Genomic DNA, 19,628 nt, shown 5'->3' with positions numbered 1-19,628 from the left:
CTTTTCCAACCCTCCTCCCTATCTCCCACACCTCCCAGTTCTTCTTGAAGCCTTTGGCTTCTTCCCTCCCCCTTGAGAAAACTATAAAGATACTCTTTTCTTTTCCTTTTCAAGTCAGAGGTTTTACTGTGTGTAGCATCCCAAGCATATTCACATCTATGAAATATAAATGACTGTATGATTACTGTGTCTCCAAGCATAAGGTTATACCAATGAGGCTTGTGAATGTAACCTTGAACTGGCCATGCAGCCCTTGGCTAAGACAAACTCATTAACATGCTCGGACTCAATTCCCCGGGAAAGCGCAGTTTGCAATCTACATGCCCAAAGGTGTTCCCTCTACCTTGCCACCCAATCTTAATTGTCTATACTTTGTGATGTGGTTACTACGTTCTTGAGAATATTTCCCTAATCAGAGAAAGGCAATAAATATAGAGGCGGCGACCTTGAATATCTCTCTCGGATCTTCAATCTTCTCTAGCAATGACTCTGTCTCTCTCCCTCTCTAGACCTTCTCCTTCCCTGAGGTTATAACCATCTCGGCCTGCATTCCCTATCTTAATCTCCTCATCCACCTCGTGTTCCTTTGTACTCATACTTTCCTATCAAAGGGAGTATTATAGGTCTGCCTGCCTATTCAAACACTGACTTGTCCCTGTCTTTCATTTCCACCCTGGTTCTCGGTTCCTATCTCTCCTCGGGTCCCGTCACAAAGGTGAGCCTCTTCCCTTGTGGGACCCTGCTGGTCAGGGAACTCCATAAGTGACACCCCACAACTGTGAAACAGAATGGGAAACTGAGGTAAGAGGGATGAGGGTGTCCCTAATATAAAATGAAGATTATGAGGGCTTGGGAAGTCATAACTGTGACAGAGGGACAGTCAGAGATGGAGGACAACAGTTAAAATCTTCTTTCTTCTTCACAAAACCACCAAGAAAAGTTTCTCCTTCACCCTGGATTTTCCTCCAACTGTTGGTCAGTCAAATCCCAGAGAGAGTAGAGGTTTCTCCCTTGATCAGAGTACCCCAATACCAAGCCAGCCCCACAAGGGTCCTCAGTCAGCCTCAACTGACAACTCCTGGGAACATTCCATTTGGAACCTTTTTTTTGATTGACAGCCAGGTCCCCAGCCTTGGTTCTTGCATCTTGGCTTGTTCTGCAAAACCTCTCTCTCTTCAAGTCTCTACCACAAATGGGAATTATTATTTCCCAATAGTGAATAGAACACTGTCTTCATACAAAGTATATGCTCAGTAAAAGTTTTTCATGGATAGGAGAATCAAGCCCACTATAGAAATCAACTTCATTAAAAACAACCACAGCAGAGCTGATGGCCAGCAGGTAGTGCCATTTCATTGTTTTGGTTAGCCAAAGATGAAGGTGACTGACATGAATACAGTGGGTTGGATCATTACAAGTGTGTTCTGCTCCAATCAGTCCTCCATTCAATCATATAAAGCTCATGTCAGACCATGTCATCAATAAAATGTAGGAGGTCCCTATCATTCCCTAAGTCAACCACAAAATCCTCCGTTTGACTTTAAAGCTCTTCATAACCAGTGTCCAGCCCCCTTTCCTGTCTTCTTACCATGATAGATCTAGTAATACTAGCTTCCTGCTTGTTCCATAAACAAGACATTCTGTCTTTTGGCTCTGCTCATTTTCTCTGCCTTCCCCTATGTTTGTTCTTCATATCTTTGTGTCCTGGCTTCCCTGGCTTCCTTCAGGTCCCAGCTAAAACCTCATCTTTTTTAACCTTAAATTTATTAATTTAATTAATTAATTTAGAATAATTTAGAATATTTTTCATGGTTACAATTCAAATTCTTTCCCTCCTCTCCTACCTCCCTACTACTGCAGTCAATGAGCAATTCCACTGGGTTTTACATATGTCATTGATCAAAACCTATTTCCATAATATTAATATTTGCACTATGGTGATCATTTAGAGTCTACATCCCCAATGACATCCCCATCAACCCATATGATCAAACAAATGTTTTTCTTTTGTGTTTGTACTCCCATTCTCTGTGTCTCTATTCCTACTTTCTTTCTCGGAATGTGGATAGTGTTCTTTCTCATAAGTCCCTCAGGATTGTCCTGCATTATTTGCATTGCTGCTAGTGGAGAAGTTCATTATGTTCAATTGTGCCACAGTATAATCAGTCTCTGTGTACAATGTTCTCTTGGTTCTACTCCTCTCACTCTGCATCAATTTCTGGAGATCATTGCAGTTCATATGGAATTCCTCCAATTCATTATTCCTTTTAGCACAATAGTATTCCATCACCAACATATACCACAATTTGTTCAGCCATTCCCCAATCGAAGGGCACCCCCTCTTTTTCCATGTTTTTGCCACCATAAAGAGCATGGCTATAAATATTTTTGTACATGTATTTTTCCTTATTACCTCCTTGGGATACAAACCCAGCAGTGGTAAGACTCGAGCAAAGGGCAGATAGTCATTTAAAGCTCTTTGGGCACAATTCCAAATTGCCTTTCAGAATGGTTGGATCAATTCAGAACTCCACCATCAATGCATTAGTGTCCCAATTGTGCTACATCCTCTCCAACATTTATTAATTTCCTTTGCTGTCATATCAGCCAATTTGCTAGGTGAGGTGGTACCTCAGAGTTGTTTTGATTTGCATTTCCCTAATTATAAGAGATTTAGAACACCTTTTCATGTGCTTATTAATACTTTTGATTTCTTTAACTGAAAATTGCCTATTCATGTCCCTTGCCCATTTATCAATTGGAGAATGGCTTGATTTTTTTGTACAATTGATTTAGCTCAATAAATTTGAGTTATTAGACTTTTATCAGAGGTTTTTATTATGAAGATTATTTCCCAATTGGTTGCATCCCTTCTAATTTTGGTTGCATTGGTTTTGTTTATACAAAACTTTTTAATTTGATGTAATCAAAATTATTTATTTTATATTTTGTGATTTTTTTTTCTGACTCTTGCTTGGTTTTAAAATCTTTCGTTTCCCAAAGATCTGACATGTATACTATTCTGTGTTAACCTAATTTACTTATAGTTTCTTTCTTTATATTCAAGTCATTCACCCATTCTGAGTTTATCTTGGTGTAGGGTGTGAGATGTTGATCGAAACCTAATCTCTCCCACACTGTCTTCCAATTTTCCCAGCAGTTTTTATCAAATAGTGGAATTTGGTCCCAAAAGCTGGGATATTTGGGCATATCATGGACAAAACTGCTGAGGTCACTAAGTCTATTCCACTGATCCTCCTTTCTGTCTCTTAGCCAGTACTAAATTGTTTTGATGGCCATATAGTTTGACCATATAGTTTGAGATGTGGTACTGAAAGGCCACCTCCGTTTGCATTTTTTTTTTCATTATTTCCCTGGATATCCTTGATCTTTTGTATTCCAAATGAACTTTGTTATGATTTTTTATAATTCAGTAAAAAAGTTTTTTGGTAGTTAAATGGGTATGGCACTAAATAAGTAAATAAGTTTGGGTAAGATTGTCATTTTTATTATGTTAGCTCATCCTACCCATGGGCAGTTAAAGTTTTTCCAATTGTTTAGATCTAGTTTTAATTGTGTGGAAAGTGTTTTGTAGTTCTGTTCATATAGAAGAGATAGATTCCTAAGTATTTTATATTGTCTAGAGTGATTTTAAATGGAATTTCTCTTTCTAATTCTTGCTGCTGAGATGTGTTGGAGATATATTGAAATGCTGATGACTTATGTGAGTTTATTTTGTATCATGCAACTTTGCTAAAGTTGTTAATTATTTTAACTAGCTTTTTAGTTGATTATCTAGGATTCCTTAAGTAGACCATCATATCATCTGCAAAGAGTGATAGCTTGGTCTCTTCATTGCCAATTTTAATACCTTCAATTTCTTTTTCTTCTCTAATTGCTACTGCTAGTGTTTCTATTACAATGTTAAATAATAACAGTGATAATAGGCATCCTTGTTTCACTCCTGATCTTATTGGGAATGCATCTAGTTTATTCCCATTGCAGATGATATTGGCTGATGGTTTTAGAGAAATATTGTTTATTATTTTTAGGAAAGACCCTTCTATTCCTATGCTTTCTAGTATTTTCAATAGGAATGAGTGTTGTATTTTGTCAAAGGCTTTTTCTGCATCTATTGGGATAATCATGTGATTTTTGTTGGTTTGCTTGTTGATATGGTAAATTATGTGGATGGTTTTCCTAATATTGAACAATACTTGCATTCCTGATATAAATCCCACCTGATCATAGTGAATAACCCTTGTGATGACTTGCTGGAATCTTTTTGCTAGTATCCTAGTTAAGATTTTTGCATCTATGTTCATTAAGGAAATTGGCCTATAGTTTTCTTTCTCTGTTTTTGACCTTGCCTGGTTTTGGGATCAGTACCATATTTGTGTCATAAAAAGAATTAGATTTTTTTGCTTCTTTGCTTATTCTGTCAAGTAGTTTGTATAATATTGGGATTAGTTGTTCTTTGAATGTTTGATAGAATTCATTTGTGAATCCATCTGGACCTTGGGACTTTTTCTTAGGGAGTTCTTTGATGGCTTGTTCAATTTCTTTTTCTGATATGGGATTGTTTAGGTAGTCTATTTCTTCCTCTGTTAGTCTAGGCAATTTATATTTTTTTAAATATTCATCCATGTCACCTAGATTTCCATATTTATTGCCATATAATTAGGCAAAATAGTTTTATTGATTGCCTTAATTTCCTCTTCATTGGAGGTGAGGTCTCCCTTTTCATCTATGATACTGTTAATTTGGTTTTCTTCTTTCATTTTTTTATTAGCTTCACCAGTACTTTGTCGATTTTGTTTGTTTTTTCAAAATACCAGCTTCTAGTCTGATTTATTAAATCAATAGTTCTTTCACTTTTGATTTTATTAATTTCTCCCTTAATTTTTAGGATCTCTAATTTAGTTTTCTTCTGGGGATTTTTAATTTGTTCGCTTTCAATTTTTTGATTTGCATGTGCAATTCATTGACCTCTGCCCTCCCTAATTTGTTAATATGTGAACTCAAGGATATAAATTTTCCCCTGAGTACTGCTTTGGCTGCATCCCATAGATTTGAAAGGATTTCTCATTATTGTCATTTTCTTCAATGAAGTTATTAATTGTTTCTATGACTTGTTCTCTAACTTATTTTGGAGAATCATATTATTTAATTTCCAATTAATTTTTTATTTGGCTCTCCATGTACCCTTACTGATTATTTTAATTTCATTATAATCTGCAAAGGTTGCATTTATTATTTCTGCTTTTCTGCATTTGTTTGCCATGTTTTTATGACCTAGTACATGGTTAGTCTTTGTGAATGTACCATGTGCTGTTGAAAAGAAGGTGTAATCCTTTTTGTCCAAATTTATTTTTCTCCATATATCTATTAACTCTAATTTTCTAAGATTTCATTCATATCTCTTACCTCTTTCCTATTTATTTTTTTATTTGATTTATCTAAATTTGAGAGTCGTACGTTCAGGTCTCCCACTAGTATAATCTTACTATCTATTTCCTCCTTCAATTCCACTACTTTCTCCTTTAGAAATATGCATGCTATACCATTTGGTGCACACATGTTGACTATTGATATTTCCTCATTATCTATACTCCCTTTTATCAAGAAGTTTTTACCTTCCCTATCTCTTTTAATCAGATCTATTTTTACTTTGGCTTTGTCAGATATCATGATTGCAAATCCTGTCTTCTTTCTATCAGTTGAGGCCCAATAGGTTTTGCTCCAACATTTAATTTTAACCTTGTGAGTGTCTACCTGCCTCAGATGTGTTTCTTGTAGACAACATATGGGAGGATTGAGTATTCTAATCTACTATCCTGTTTGTTTTCATTTTATGGGTGAGTTCATCCCATTCACATTCAAAGTTATGATCGTCACTTGTGTATTCCCCAGCATTTTGATATCCTCTCCTTGTTCTGTCCTTTCTTTTTTTGCTATATTTTGCTATATCCTTTTAAACCAGTGGTTTGCTTTTAATCAATCCCCCTAATCTCCTCCCTTAATATTATTCCCTTTCTGTCCACTCCCTTTTTGTTCCCTTATTTTTTTAGAGTCTGTTAAGTTCCCTCCCCCCTCTCCTTCCCTCCCTTTTTTGTACTCCCTCTCCCCTACCCCCCTTAGTTTTCCCTTTTCACTTTCCCTGTAAGATAATATAGAATTCAAGACCCTGATGGATCTAGATGCTCTTCCCTCTCAGAATCAATTTCACTGAGAGTAGGGTTTAAGTATTTACCTAGTAGCCCTCTCTTCCTCTCCTTCTTATAAGAGTATTCTTCCCCTCCCCTTCCCATGTGTATCTTTGTGTGATAAAGATCATCTTATTTAATTTATTTCTTTCAGTATCTCTTGGTGCCATCTTCGATCCACCCCCTTCCCATTTTTCTTTCTTTGTATATATGATAGAGACATGAGTGAGAAACATTTTACAGGACTTGTGGACCAAGATGCAAAAGAGGATTCCAACGGAATGTCCCTGGTTGGATCTTATAGCACTTATTACCCCAATCTCTTCCTGTGAATGATTCTTCTGATTACTATAATAGTGAATATAATTTTTGAGAGTTACAAATAATATTTTCCCCACATATTAATATAAATAATTTGATCTCATTGTAGCCCTTAAAGAAGAAAGTTTGAAAAAAACATTTTCCCCTTTTCCCTCTCTTTCTTATTTACCTTTTCATGTTTCTCTTGATCTTTGTGTTTGGATATCAAACTTTCCACTTAATTCTGGTCTTTTCTTTAGAAATACTTGGAAATCTTCTATTTTGTTGAATGTCCATACTTTCCCCTGGAAGTATATAGTCAGTTTTGATGGATAGGTGATCTTTGGTTGAAGACCAAATTCTCTTGCCTTTCTGAAAATCAAATTCCAAGCTTTGTGTTCCTTTAGTGTGGAAGCTGCCAGGTCTTGTGTAATCCTGATGGGTGCTCCTTGGTATCTGAATTGTCTCTTTTTTACTTCTTATAACATTTTCTCCTTAGCTTGAAAGCTCTTGAATTTGGTGATTACATTCCTGGAAGTTGTCTTTTGAGGATTTAGTGTAGAGGGTATTCTATGAGCTCTTTCAATGCCTATTTTTCCCCCTTGTTTAAGAACATCAGGGCAGTTCTCTTGGATAATTTCTTGTAGTATGATGTCAAGATTTCTGTATTTCTGGCTTTTCAGGTAGACCAATGATTCTAAAATGGCCTCTCCTTGATCTGTTTTCCTGATCTGTCATCTTCTCAGTGAGATATTTTATGTTTTGTTCTATTTTGTCAATCTTTTGACTTTCCTTTATTAATTCTTGCCATTTTGCAAGACCATTGGCTTCCTGTTGCCTAATTCTGGTCTTTAAGGACTGGTTTCCCTTTTCAGTTTGGTCTATCCTGCTTTTTGTGGCTTCCAGCTGTTTCTGCAATTGGGAATTCTTGTCCTTTAAACTGTTATTTTCTCTTTGAACTTTCCCACTTTTCCCACTTTTCTTTCCAGAAGACTTCCATCTTTTTGATAGCTCCAATTTAAATTCTTCAAGAGCTTGTGGATAGTTTCCATTTTGGGAGAAGGTTTTGGTGTATTTGTTTGAATTTCCTCTTTTATTTCCTCTGTAGCCTGGGTTTTTCCTCCATAAAAATTTTCCAGGGTCAACCCCTTCTTCCTGTTTTTCTTGGTGGAGGGAGTTTGTTGTTCCTGAGCACTATTGCCATCACTGTGGAAGTTTCCCCTTCCCTTTTTAGTCAGAAATCTGAGTGAGATGGACAGATTCTCTGTGTATGGATTTAAGGAACAAGGATTTTGCCTGAGGAAAGCTCTCAAATCTCTGAAGCTTCTGTTGTTTGCTGCCCTTCTCTGTGCTATCTTCCTGCGAGAGCCCATAGTCTGCACTCTTCAGCCTGCTGGGGTTTCAGGTCTTCAGGTTTCAGGTTTCAGGTCTGCTCTCAGGGGTAGGTCTTTGGTGGTCTTAGTCAGCTGCCAAGGATAGAGGTGCCCCTCCCTCACTCTAGAGGTTCCCCTTGCTCACACACTGATTCTGGTACATGCTGGCTCTGACTCTGGCTCCAGTATGTGAGGTGGGGGGAGGGTAGATCAGCTCATGTTTTGGTAGGAGCTATTTTACCCCCTTATAGTGTGGAAATGCCCAAATCCCATGTACCTTCAATGCTGAGCCCTACTGTAGAGTCTCTTCATGCATTTGAATTTGGGTTTTTTTTTATCTTTTGAGGTAGTCTATATCAGTAGGTGCTGAGGAAAGGAAGCGTCCTGTGTCTAGAATGACGCCATGTTTACCTGGAAGTCCCCTAAAATGGCTATAATTTTGACTCAGAGATTTGGCTATTAGTTATTTACAACAAGGTCACTGACTAAAAGAAAGTCCCCACATACAACAAAATAATTATAGAAGCACATTTCTTTGTAGCTAAAAATCAGAAAAAAATAGATGCCTATTGATTAAGAGATAGTGACAAAAATGAAGTAGATTAATGTAATGAAATATCAATGAGTTATAAAATATGGTCAATTTGATTAATACAAAGTATGGAGTCACATGAACTGCTGTAAAGCATAAAATACATAAAAATTACAACAATGTAAAGAGAAAGAACAATCACAAAACGATCCAAAGTGAATGTTGTAAAATGACAAAGAAAAGTAAAAACTCCAGTGACGAGTTAGGAGAAGAAAACTTTTCCCACAACTTTGCAAAGATGTGATGTCCATAGGTATAGAACATTATATTTTTAGATTTTTTTTTCATCAATTGGATTTGTTTGGATTTCTACCCTTCTTTTTACTTTAAAAATATTATTTATATGGGAAATTATTTCTCTGCTAGTGGGGAAGAAGAAGCATGTGAGAAAGTTTGGTGACATAAAAACAAAATGCATTAATAAAAATGTATTTTTTGAAGGTTGGTAGAATAATTATAAAAACAAAGTTCCATATTAAATATTATACAAATATACATAAAAACAAGTTCCGAAAAACAGAGTCAGTTTCACATTCACTTCCATCCTCTTCCATAATGGAAATGAAAATGATCAGATTTTTTTGGAGCTGGTTAAGTTCATTATTTTAAAACTAAACAAAGGGATAGATGGATAAATAAATGAAGAAATTCAGGTTAAATTTTTAGCATAAAAAGTCAGGGAAACTTTAGGAAGAATAATATTAATTGATTCAGAGGAAGTAAGCAGAACCAAAATAATTTACTTAATGACCAAAATCCAAAGGAAAACAATAAAGATTTCAGTATTTTTCCTAAAGCACAAGTTCAACTATGTCACTCCCTTACTCAATAAAATGCAGAGTCTTTGTATGGATTCCAGCATTAAAAAAAAATTCTTTTTCATTTTTAAAAGCCTTCATAACTTTTTCCACTCCTAACTTTCCAGATTTCTTATACCTTATTCCCTGTCCCATACTCTGATTCAGTGACAGTAGCTTCCTTGTTGTTTGACTAATAAAATGCTCCATTTTTCTGCTCCAGGCATTTTCTCTAATTGTCTCCCATGCCTGGAATGTTCTCCATTCTCATCTACTCCTACTGCCTTCTATAGATTCCTTTAAGTCCCAACTAAAATCTCATCTTCTAAAGGAAGCTTTACCAACCTTTATGAATCCTCCATACCCTCTCTCATAATTATTTCCCAATTTGTACATATGTATTTGCTCATTATCTTCCTCATTAGATTATGAATTCCCAGAGGGTGAAGAATATCTTTTTCCTCTTTTTGTACCCTATGCACTTAACATAAAGGCTAACACATAACGGATACTTAATGTTTATTGATTGACTGACTAATCTGATCAATTCAATAGCCAATCATAACTGCAGTGAATTGACTATAAAACATGCCTTTTGCCTTTCAGGAAAAAAATTATGGAGATTAGGTATAGAGGTGTGTGTATATTCTTATACATGTCCCATGAGATAATTTGTGTTACTTGGCTATACTTATTTGTTACAAAGTAGAGTTTTATTATTGGAGTAGGGGGAGAAGAACATTATTGGGAATTGATAGTATTTCAAGAATAAAAGTAAAATTTTTTTTAAAAAGGAGAGTACTTAATTTTATTCAACAAATTAATTGAATACATATAATGATAAAATGATATGTCTAATTAAAAACATAACTAAGGTGGAGATATGATGGTTTTCCTATAGGACACCAAAATTTTGATGACAAGTTCATAAGGACATCCTAGGCCCACTGAGGCAAAAACAGCAAGAAAAGACATATTTGCAGATCAACCTAAGACCCTGGCAAGGATCAGTCTTGACCTTACAGGTCCAACAAATCATGTCTCAGGAAATCTGGTTTTTTTAATTGGCTTTTTTAATTGGTTCAGAACATCCTGACTAGTTATTACAGATCTTAAGCTCTATCTCAGGAACAGGATTACCTTCTACATCCTGGTACCCCTATATTCCTAAGAAATTCCTATGTCAATGATAAGCAGACCAAAGAGGACTTTGAAGAGTATTATTTGATGAGTTGCATGCAGCTGGGTCCTCTTAATTGGCATTTAAGAATGTATGTTTTTGACATGTTACATTCTCCTTGGTATATCATAATCCTTTGATCATATTGTGTGGAAACTATATATCTATAAATACATACATATATATATATATATATATATACATATACATATACACTAAATGTAAACGCTCAATAAATTGAACTCTGCAATCCCACTCACAAGTTTCCCCTAGGTCCCATGAACTCTCAATTATATCTGATTAGATTCTGCTTGTCTTTCTCCATGTCTCTTCCTGCTCTTGTCCTGTTTCTGTCTCTTTTGCTCTCTAAGCTCAAAGTCTGACATTCTCTCACTCTGAGCCTTGGCACACCTGATTTCTGTAGGCCAGAAGTCATACTGTAATTTGATTCCCAACCAACCAAGCTCACAACCTAACTAGCCAGGGGCAAGGCTCTTCCCAAAGGGGTTTACTTTGGCTCTTAAGATTTTGAGAGTATGAATAACATTTGAGATGTTTCAGAAGCACAAAAATAATTGAACTTAGAATCTAGTTAGCAAAATTAATAAACTAGAAAGCTATCAAAATACCTATGAGCAGATGCATACCAGGTAAAATCTTCTATAGTCTGCTTACTACTTCACCTATCCCAGTCTCCTAAGAGCCTGTAATCATGCTAGTGTCCTGGGAACATTTTATGCTACTTTTCCCAGGTGCAAAAATTGCCAATTATCTGTAAAACTAAGTTTGAAAGGAGTAGTATGATTCCTATGGGAAACAAGATTTTCTCTTTAGTGGGTGACTGAGTTCCTGATGTTTCTTGCTTTAGCATTCTTTGAAAGAGTTCATTCTAAAACTGACTTCATAATAAGGAGAATGTTCTACTCACCTGTTTCTATAAACATGAGATGAATCTCCATGAATCTGCATTGAAATCAGTCACCAAGGACCTCTGAAGTGAAAAAAGCATCTTCTGACAGGAAAATGAAAATTATTTTGATATTTTTCATCCTGACATACTATGAATTTTCAAGTAAGATTATTAAACTTAGATTCTGACTAATTAACAATATTAGAGCAGAACAATTAGAGCAATATTAGAACAACCAAAGGATAGTTCATTTCATAGAATGAGTGTTGAGACATTGGGTCTTCCCACTGATAATAAGGTTAATTCCCAATTAAAAAATTCTATCTACTTGGTATACATTGTTTATTGTTTCTTCACAATAAAATGTAAGCTCCTTATGGATAAGGACTGTTTCATTTCTCTCTTTGTATCTCTAGCATCTAGCAGAGTGCTTGACATATAATAGTTGCTTAACAAATGTTTAGTAAATGAAGGAATATCTCAGGCAGAAAAATTAAAGGATCACATTCCATGTCAATTCTGAAGTAGAAATTTAGAGGGAAGGAAGGAAAGAGGGAAGAAGGAAACTTTTATTAAGCTCCTATGTGCCAGGAACTGTGTTAATCACTTTAACTCTCATAGCTAGAATTATAAGAAAGCCATCGGAGGTCCTAGCCATTAGTCTGACCCTATGTCATGACTGGGACAGGTTTCTATGTTTCCTGAACTTGAGACTCATGTAGCCCTTGTTAACTTGAGGGTAGTATTAATTATGGTAGACTTGTTTAATGACTGCACCTGAGGGAGACAAGACACAGTTTTTGGCTGGGAAATCAAGGATACCTTGTCATCAGCAGTTTTATGAAAGACTCTTCAGGGCTTTTAAGACTCACACTGGTGATCTATCCTTAGAGAGCAATTCTCATTGTATCATTTACACCTATTGAGTAGTTAAATTAGATTGTATGCATTGAGAGGTATAAGTCTAATTGGTGTTTCGATCACATTAGTTATCACATATACTGGTAAGTCAGTTTTAGGCATGCCTACACATTATAGGACCTTCTTGCATTACTTTTCACTTTTTTGCGTGCTCTCTTGCCTTGGTGAAAAAAAGAGGAATGTGACAGAGACATAAAGACACTTTGGGCCAACTGAGGAAAAGCAGCAAAAAAGATAGGTCTGAATTTCTGCTCTGTTTTGAGAGAACTGTGGCCCTTTGTAAGGCGCTAAGGTCTCACATAACCTAAATTCACCTAAGTCCCTTTAGAATGATGACTTTAGAATGATGAAACCAAAAAATTCCTGCCTAATGTGGTGATAGATTTTGAAACTGATTTCATGCTTCAACTATAGAATTAAGTAACCCCTGAACATTATGATTAATGCAACTTTGTACAGATTATAAGGTGATTTGTGTGGAGTAAAATTATTAAGTACCAACGCATTATTCACAATTATGATAAATTTTGGAGTTAACAGTAGTAGTGATACTTTCTGATCAATTATCCCTGTAACTCTTCTGTATAGCTTAGCTCACTTAGGCCTTTCAGAGCAAATTGAAACCTATCTCTACATACCAAGCAATAGAGACATCCTCCCCCTGGAAGGAATAGACCCTTACCCCATCCAAATTCCTTTTTTTTTTTACTTTCTGATACCCCTCAGGTGTGATTCCATATATGTTGCCCCTCTCCCTTTTGACAACACTCATGAGATACTTCAGCATGCCCAAGAAGTAATTCCAAATGTAATTGCAAATTCTATACTGATTACTTCTTAATCCTTTTGTATCAAAATTTAGTGTGTAATATTTCTGTTCTTGTTTTACTACTTGTATGTATAATTTTGCTTCCTGTCTTTATAAGATTCATTTTTCTCACGATTAGTGTCTACTTGGGTCCATAAGATGCAGCTATTTTCTAAAACACAAAAGAGGGATATGACAGAGTCATAAAGACACTTTGGGTCAACTGAGGAAAAGCAGGGAAAAAAGACATGCCTGAACTTCTCCTCTGACATCCTTTGGCAAGGCCAAGTTTCAAGACAACTGCAGTCCTTTGTTAGGATTCAAGGTTAACTTCAAGATAATAGTTATATCATTCCTCAAGTGGGCCCCAGCTGTCTGGCCAGACTCCTCAGACAAGCAATATTTGCAAGGCCTAGCACTATTTTAGGCCAGAGACTTTGAAGCTGTATCTTCATAGACACATGTATGCAAAAATCAAAAACCCTTTGTATTCTGTGTATGACCGAATTTGTACCTACTTGGTTCCCATCTCCTCACTCCATTGGCTCTCTGTAATGTAATGCTTATAAGTCCTGATTGAGTTTCAATGATGTAATGCTTCTTTTGTTAAATCACATATATATTGTTCCTATATGCTCAGTAAAATGAAAACCTGTTGCTTGAAGGCCTGGTTATCCCCTTGAGCCCACATAACTCATTCATTGGGTCTCCTGCACTCTCTACTCTCTGTCTTTGTTTCTCTCTCTCCCTGTGTGTGTCTGTCCTCTTTGGTTTCTCTAAGCTGATTCTCGGAGAAGCCAGAAATTTTCTCCTTTTGGGCTGTCTTATCAGTAGCTCCCCATAATAGTTACGTGCTAGTCAGACCACCCTCTAATAGATTAAATGGTGTTGATGAATGAAACCCTTTTGTAAGTATTTTCCCCTAATCATCAATTTCCCTGCCAATTAGGATTTTACCTGTCTTTGTTTTATTCTACAGAATCCATTCTAATTTTTCTTATTTCTCCTGATCAGTAATTTAACTGATTATGGCAAAAAATAAGATTTACATTGTTAAAAGTTTTTTTCTTAATCTCTCCTACCTCTGTCTCTTTAAGAGGTAAGGGAGCAGAGAGATTTCTCAGTAAGAGCCTCTTAACTGACAGTTGTCTGTGTAAGAGTTCTGAAGGTTCTGTCACCTAGGAGATGAATAAGCTATATAAGGGAAAGAGTATTTTGAAGTGGGCTTTTGCCTCTGGAGTTTCCTAGAATGCAGGAGCTCCATCTGTCTTTGTCTCAGTCAAACTGGCAGCTGGAGTGTTCTGACAGTTAAGGTAAAGGAAACAAATTTAAGAAGTTTGGAGTTTGACTAATGCTTATTGATTAGCTTAGGTAGGTAGTTAGATAGTGAATATAATCTTAAGAAAACAGTGTAGTTAAGATAGGCCGGGCCTGACCCAGGTAGAAATACCTGCCCTCGAAGGTAGTTAGATTAGGATTTTCTTAGAAATTTTAGTTAGGATTGGGGTTTTAGGCATAGTTATAAGATATTAGAGTAATATTCTCACTTTCCTCTTTCTTCTTTCCTGTCTGAATTGCTCTCCTAAATTTTGTCAAACTCCTACCCAAAATTTAACATTTCACAACATTCAATTGTTTCCACATTAACCATCTCATTCATTTGTTGTCTGATATAGATTGCCTTCTGTTAAAGAAACTCTAGATGTTTTTTGAAATGCAATTAAGTCATACTGCATTTTGCATAATTTAAATTAATGATAATTTTAACTAAACATGATTATAAGCCCAAGTAAGTAAAAACTCCACTGTGAGTTTGAAAGTCTGTTCTTTAGAGAGCATAGTTAAAATGATCAGTATTGGGGAAACCAGAAGTGTGTTCATTTCAAAATACAGATTTTTAAAATTAAATAATTTTCAACATTCATTTAAAAAAATTTAAATTCTTGCTTGTCAGCTCCAGGAGAGGGGAATGAAGGAGGAATGGAGGTCATCTGGATCACATAACTTCAGAAAACTCATATGGAAATTTATTCTTATATGTAATCGGTAAAAAAAAAAATTAAGAAATAAAAAATTTTTAATTTATCTCCCTCCCTCCAGTTCCTCCCCCAACCACTGAGAAAGCAAACAGTGAGATATTCACTATACATGGAAATTCATACACATCTATATTCGCCATGTTGCAAAAAATATATGTAAATAAAATAAAAAGGCAAGAAAAATCAAATGAAAAACATTAATTAAGCTTTAATCAGCATTTGGAATTCATCACTTCTCTCTATGGAAGTAGACAGCATTTTTTATCATGAGTCCTTTGGAAATGCTATGGACAATTATATTGATTAGAATAAAAGGACTTAGGTCTTTCACAGTTGTGAAGGTGTTATAATATTGCTGTTACATTGTACAAAGTTCTCTTGGTTCTACTCGCCTTTATATCAGTTCATAAAAGTCTTCCCAAGTTTTTCTTCCTCTTAATTTCTTACAGCACAATAACAATATTACCACATGATCATATGCTACAACTTTTCATTCATTCCCAAACTGGAGAGAATCCCCACAATTTCCAATTCTTTGCATCTCAAAAATGTAATAAACATTTTATATGACTATGTCCTTTTCCTTTTCCTTTTATCTCTATGGGATACAGATTTACTAGAGGCATTGATGGATCAAAAGGTATGCACAGTTTTGTAGCCCTTTGGGTATAATTCTAAATTGTTCTCCAGAATGGTTAGATCAGTTTACCAATCTAGCAACAATTCATTAGTATATCTATTATTCCACATCTCTTCCAGAATTTTCCCTCTTCCTTTTCATATTTTCCAAACTAAAAACTGAGGAGGTACCTCAAAGTTAATTAAATTTTTCTCTAATTAATAGTAATTTAGAGCATTTTTTGTAAGACTGTAAATAGTTTTGATTTCTTCTTTGGAAAATGATAATTTTCCATTGTTTTGATCTTTTTTCATGGTGTTTAGGTTTAAGCTTAAATTAAAACTAATTACATTCTGAAATTCCAGACATATAGGAAATACCTTCTATTTTATATTGCAGTTACATCTTTAAATCATTCTACACATGTTTCATACTGTGTCAATTCCAAAGCAGAAGGCTAGGCATTTCAGATTAAGTGACTTGCCTGGGTCACACAGCTAAAACACATCAGGTCAGATTTGAACCCAGGACCTCCCATCTCTAGACCTAGCTCTCTCTCCCCTGAGCCAACTAGCTGTTCCCCTATACATTTTTATAATTTTATAAGTGATAGTCAAAATTTTTCAAGTGTTTCACAGTTTCAAGTGACTTACTATTTCAAAGATAGGCTTATTTAAATAGTCTATTCCCTCTTTTGTTAATCTGGGCAATTTATATTTTTGCAAATGTTCATGCCTTTTCTTTAGATTTTCAATGGCATATAGTTGGGCAAAGTAGTTCCTAATGTTGGCTTTAACTTAATCTTTTAAAGGAAAAAACTTTACTTGTTTTCTTAATTTCTTTCTTATTTATTTAATTCTAAGATGGACAAATTTAAGTCCTTTATTAGTATAGTTTTACTGTCTATTTCTTCTTGTAATTCATTTAACTTTTCCTTTAAGAATGTGGATACTGTGCTATTTGGTACCTATATGTGCCTATGTTAACTTCTGAGAACATGTAATTTTCTTGTTTATTCCTTTTAATTAGGTGTCTTTTATTTCAGGTGAAGCTTAATAGATTCTGCTCCAGACTTATTTTAAATTTGTATGTGTCATTCTGTTTTAGGCATACCTCTCCTTAACAACATATTGATGGATTTTAGTTTCTAATCCATTCTGCTATCTACTTCTGTTTTATGGGTGAACTCATCCAAATCACATTCACAGTTGTTATTACTGACTGTATATTTTCTTTCATCCTATTTTCTTATGTTTACCCTTCTCTTCCTCTTTTTTTGTCCTTTACCTCCTCAAAAGTCTGTTTTGTTTTGACTACTGCTTCCCTTAATCTGCCCTCCCTTTTATCACCACTTCTTTTTCTTAGACTCTTCCTTTTTAAATTTTAAATTCCCTGTTGGGTAAAATAGATTTCCATATCCAATATGAGTGTGTGTGTGTGCACGTGTGTGCGTTAGATGAGAATAAAGTTCAAGCATTGCCTACTCTCTCCATTTCCCCCTCCATTATAAAAACTCTTCCTTGAATATTTTTTGTATGTGAGGAAAATGTCCCTATTCTACCTCTTCCTTTTCCCTTTCTCCTAATGCATTCATCTCACTTTTTTTGGGGGGGGGCAATCATCCCAACATAATCAACTAACACCAATGCCCTTTGCCTAAATAGACTTCTAATTGCCTTATTAATGGTAAAGTTCTTAGGTGTTACAAGCATTATTTTTCCATATAGGAATATAAACAGTTTAAACATATTAAGTCCTTTATGATTTCTCTTTCATTTTACCTTTTTATGTTTCTATTGAGTCTTGTGTTTGGACATCAAATTTTTTTATTCAGCTGTTTTATTTTTTATCATGAATGCTTGAAAAGTCTACATTTCATTATTCATTTTTTCTCCCTGAAGAACTTTATTATTTTGCTGGATAGGTTATTCTTTTTTGTAGTCTTAGTTCCTTTGCCCAGAGAAGTTTATCAGTATTGTGTACCAGTTTGATAATGGCATGCTTGAATGAATTATGGATAATGGATGATGTTCTAGTGTTTTCTTAGTCACAAATGGAGTGAAACAGGGACTGTGTGCTTGGATCCGTGCTTTTTAGTTAAAATGTTTCCTTGCAAACCTTCAAAAAAAATGAAATTAGCAACAGATCAATTTCCACACAAATTGAATTTACTTAATTCAACTGTTCCCAGATGAACCTGCACTCAGTGCAGTCTCTGACACTGAAATATAACAGATTATGGATTGATTCTCTGCTGCTCATGCTATTTTGGGCCTGACAATCAACACCAAGAAAACATATATTTCTTACCAGCCAGTACCACACCATCCATGTGTGGAACCATTATTTATAGCAAATAAAGAAATTTTGAATATTGTGGAAAAATTCACTTACTTTAGCAGTTTACTTTCCAGGGAGGTACACATAGATGAAGAGGTTGATACATGCATTATCAGAACTAACTCAATGTTTGGGAGGTTCCAAAGGAAAGTGTAGGAGAGAAGAGGTATAAGGTTATTTACCAAACTAGACCTCTACAGAGTTGTTGTTCTGATTTCATTATTATATGCCAGTGAAACATGGACAATATACCAGTACCATACCTGAAATTGAATTGATTCCATTTGAATTATCTTGGGAAAATTTTGGAGATCACCTGGAAAGATAAGGTACTGGACTTTGAGGTTCTTTCTCAAGTCAAATAGCCACACATTCAGAATATGCAGAAAGCATAATTTGGATGGTCTGGACACATTGTTCAAATATCAAACACAACTTTGCCTAAGACTATTTTAAAGAGAATTTATTTGATTTCAAAATCTGTGTGTGTGTGTGTGTGTGTGTGTGTGTGTGTGTGTGTGTGTGTGTTTAGCTCTTTAAAGAATGTCCAATCTTCCTTTTACTTTGAGGCTTAGTTAGTAGTTTCTACTTGTTGTCTTCTGAGTTTATGTCTTGAGCTTCCATATCACTATAATAATCTTTTTTTTTTAAACACTTTCCATCTTAGAAGCAAAACTGTATATTGGCTCTAAGGCATAAGAGTAGTAAAGGCTACACAATGGTGGTTAAGTGACTTGCAAGGGTCACATAGTATGAAATTTCTGAGGCTACATTTGAACCCAGGTCCTCCCATCCCCTGAGCCATGTAGCTGCACCCCCTCTGAAGATTTTTTTAATGTTACAGTTATTTTTATTATTTTTTGCTCATTTCCCCAGCCTATTTCTTGACATTTAACTTTATGTTAGCACTGAGCTTTGCTCACCCAGATGAAGTGGGACTCACTAGCCCAATTTTAGGCTTTTTATCCCTGTTGTTTTCACTTCTGGTTCTCAGTGTCTACATATTTTCAGTGATTCCAAAGTAGTATGATCCAAGGAGAAATATGATTACTGTTTTTCTAGTCAGCATTCTGCTCCTTCCCCAGGAAGGGCCTCTGTTCTCTTTATGACCACAAGCACAAGTGATCTTCTCTCTACCCTGGAACTTCAACCATGAACTAAGGACCTCCACTCTCTCTCTGCTCTAGAACTATGATTAGGTCCCTTGCTTCCTTGTGGCTACAAGCATTCCTCTTCACCCTGGAAATGGTACCTAGAACAATGTAACAGATCACGTGGTTGGCAAGCAGCACCTGGTCCTGAGACCTTTCTGACCACTTGACCAATCCCATTATCATCTCTAACTACAAAGAATTCCTAGAACTGTTACTGATTTTGTTTTTGCTGTTGTTTGTAGATGCAGCCTCTAAGTCCCATATCCAATGTTTCTGTCACATAGCACTCTCATTCTAGTGTCATGGACTTCTCCTTCTAACCTAGGTTTTCTTGTGTTGGAAAAATGTTCATCCTGATCTTTTGGTGGTTATTTTACATCTGTTCTAGT

General features: G+C 35.4%; 1 long non-coding RNA gene across 1 annotated transcript in view; it reads right to left on the bottom strand.

Moving 5' to 3' along the window:
* Positions 1–14,207, bottom strand: part of LOC130456399 (uncharacterized) — a 47,829-nt gene extending 33,622 nt beyond the window's left edge. The window contains exon 1 of the long non-coding RNA XR_008915181.1: positions 11,377–14,207. This is a non-coding gene — a long non-coding RNA (uncharacterized LOC130456399). The remainder of the gene's footprint in view (positions 1–11,376) is intronic.
* Positions 14,208–19,628: the final 5,421 nt, after the last annotated feature.

Source organism: Monodelphis domestica, chromosome 1 (genome assembly GCF_027887165.1).
Source record: "Monodelphis domestica isolate mMonDom1 chromosome 1, mMonDom1.pri, whole genome shotgun sequence".
Classification (NCBI taxonomy): Eukaryota; Metazoa; Chordata; class Mammalia; order Didelphimorphia; family Didelphidae; genus Monodelphis; species Monodelphis domestica.
The sequence above is the reverse complement of the archived record's forward strand: the minus strand, read 5'-3'. Positions and strand labels throughout refer to the sequence as shown.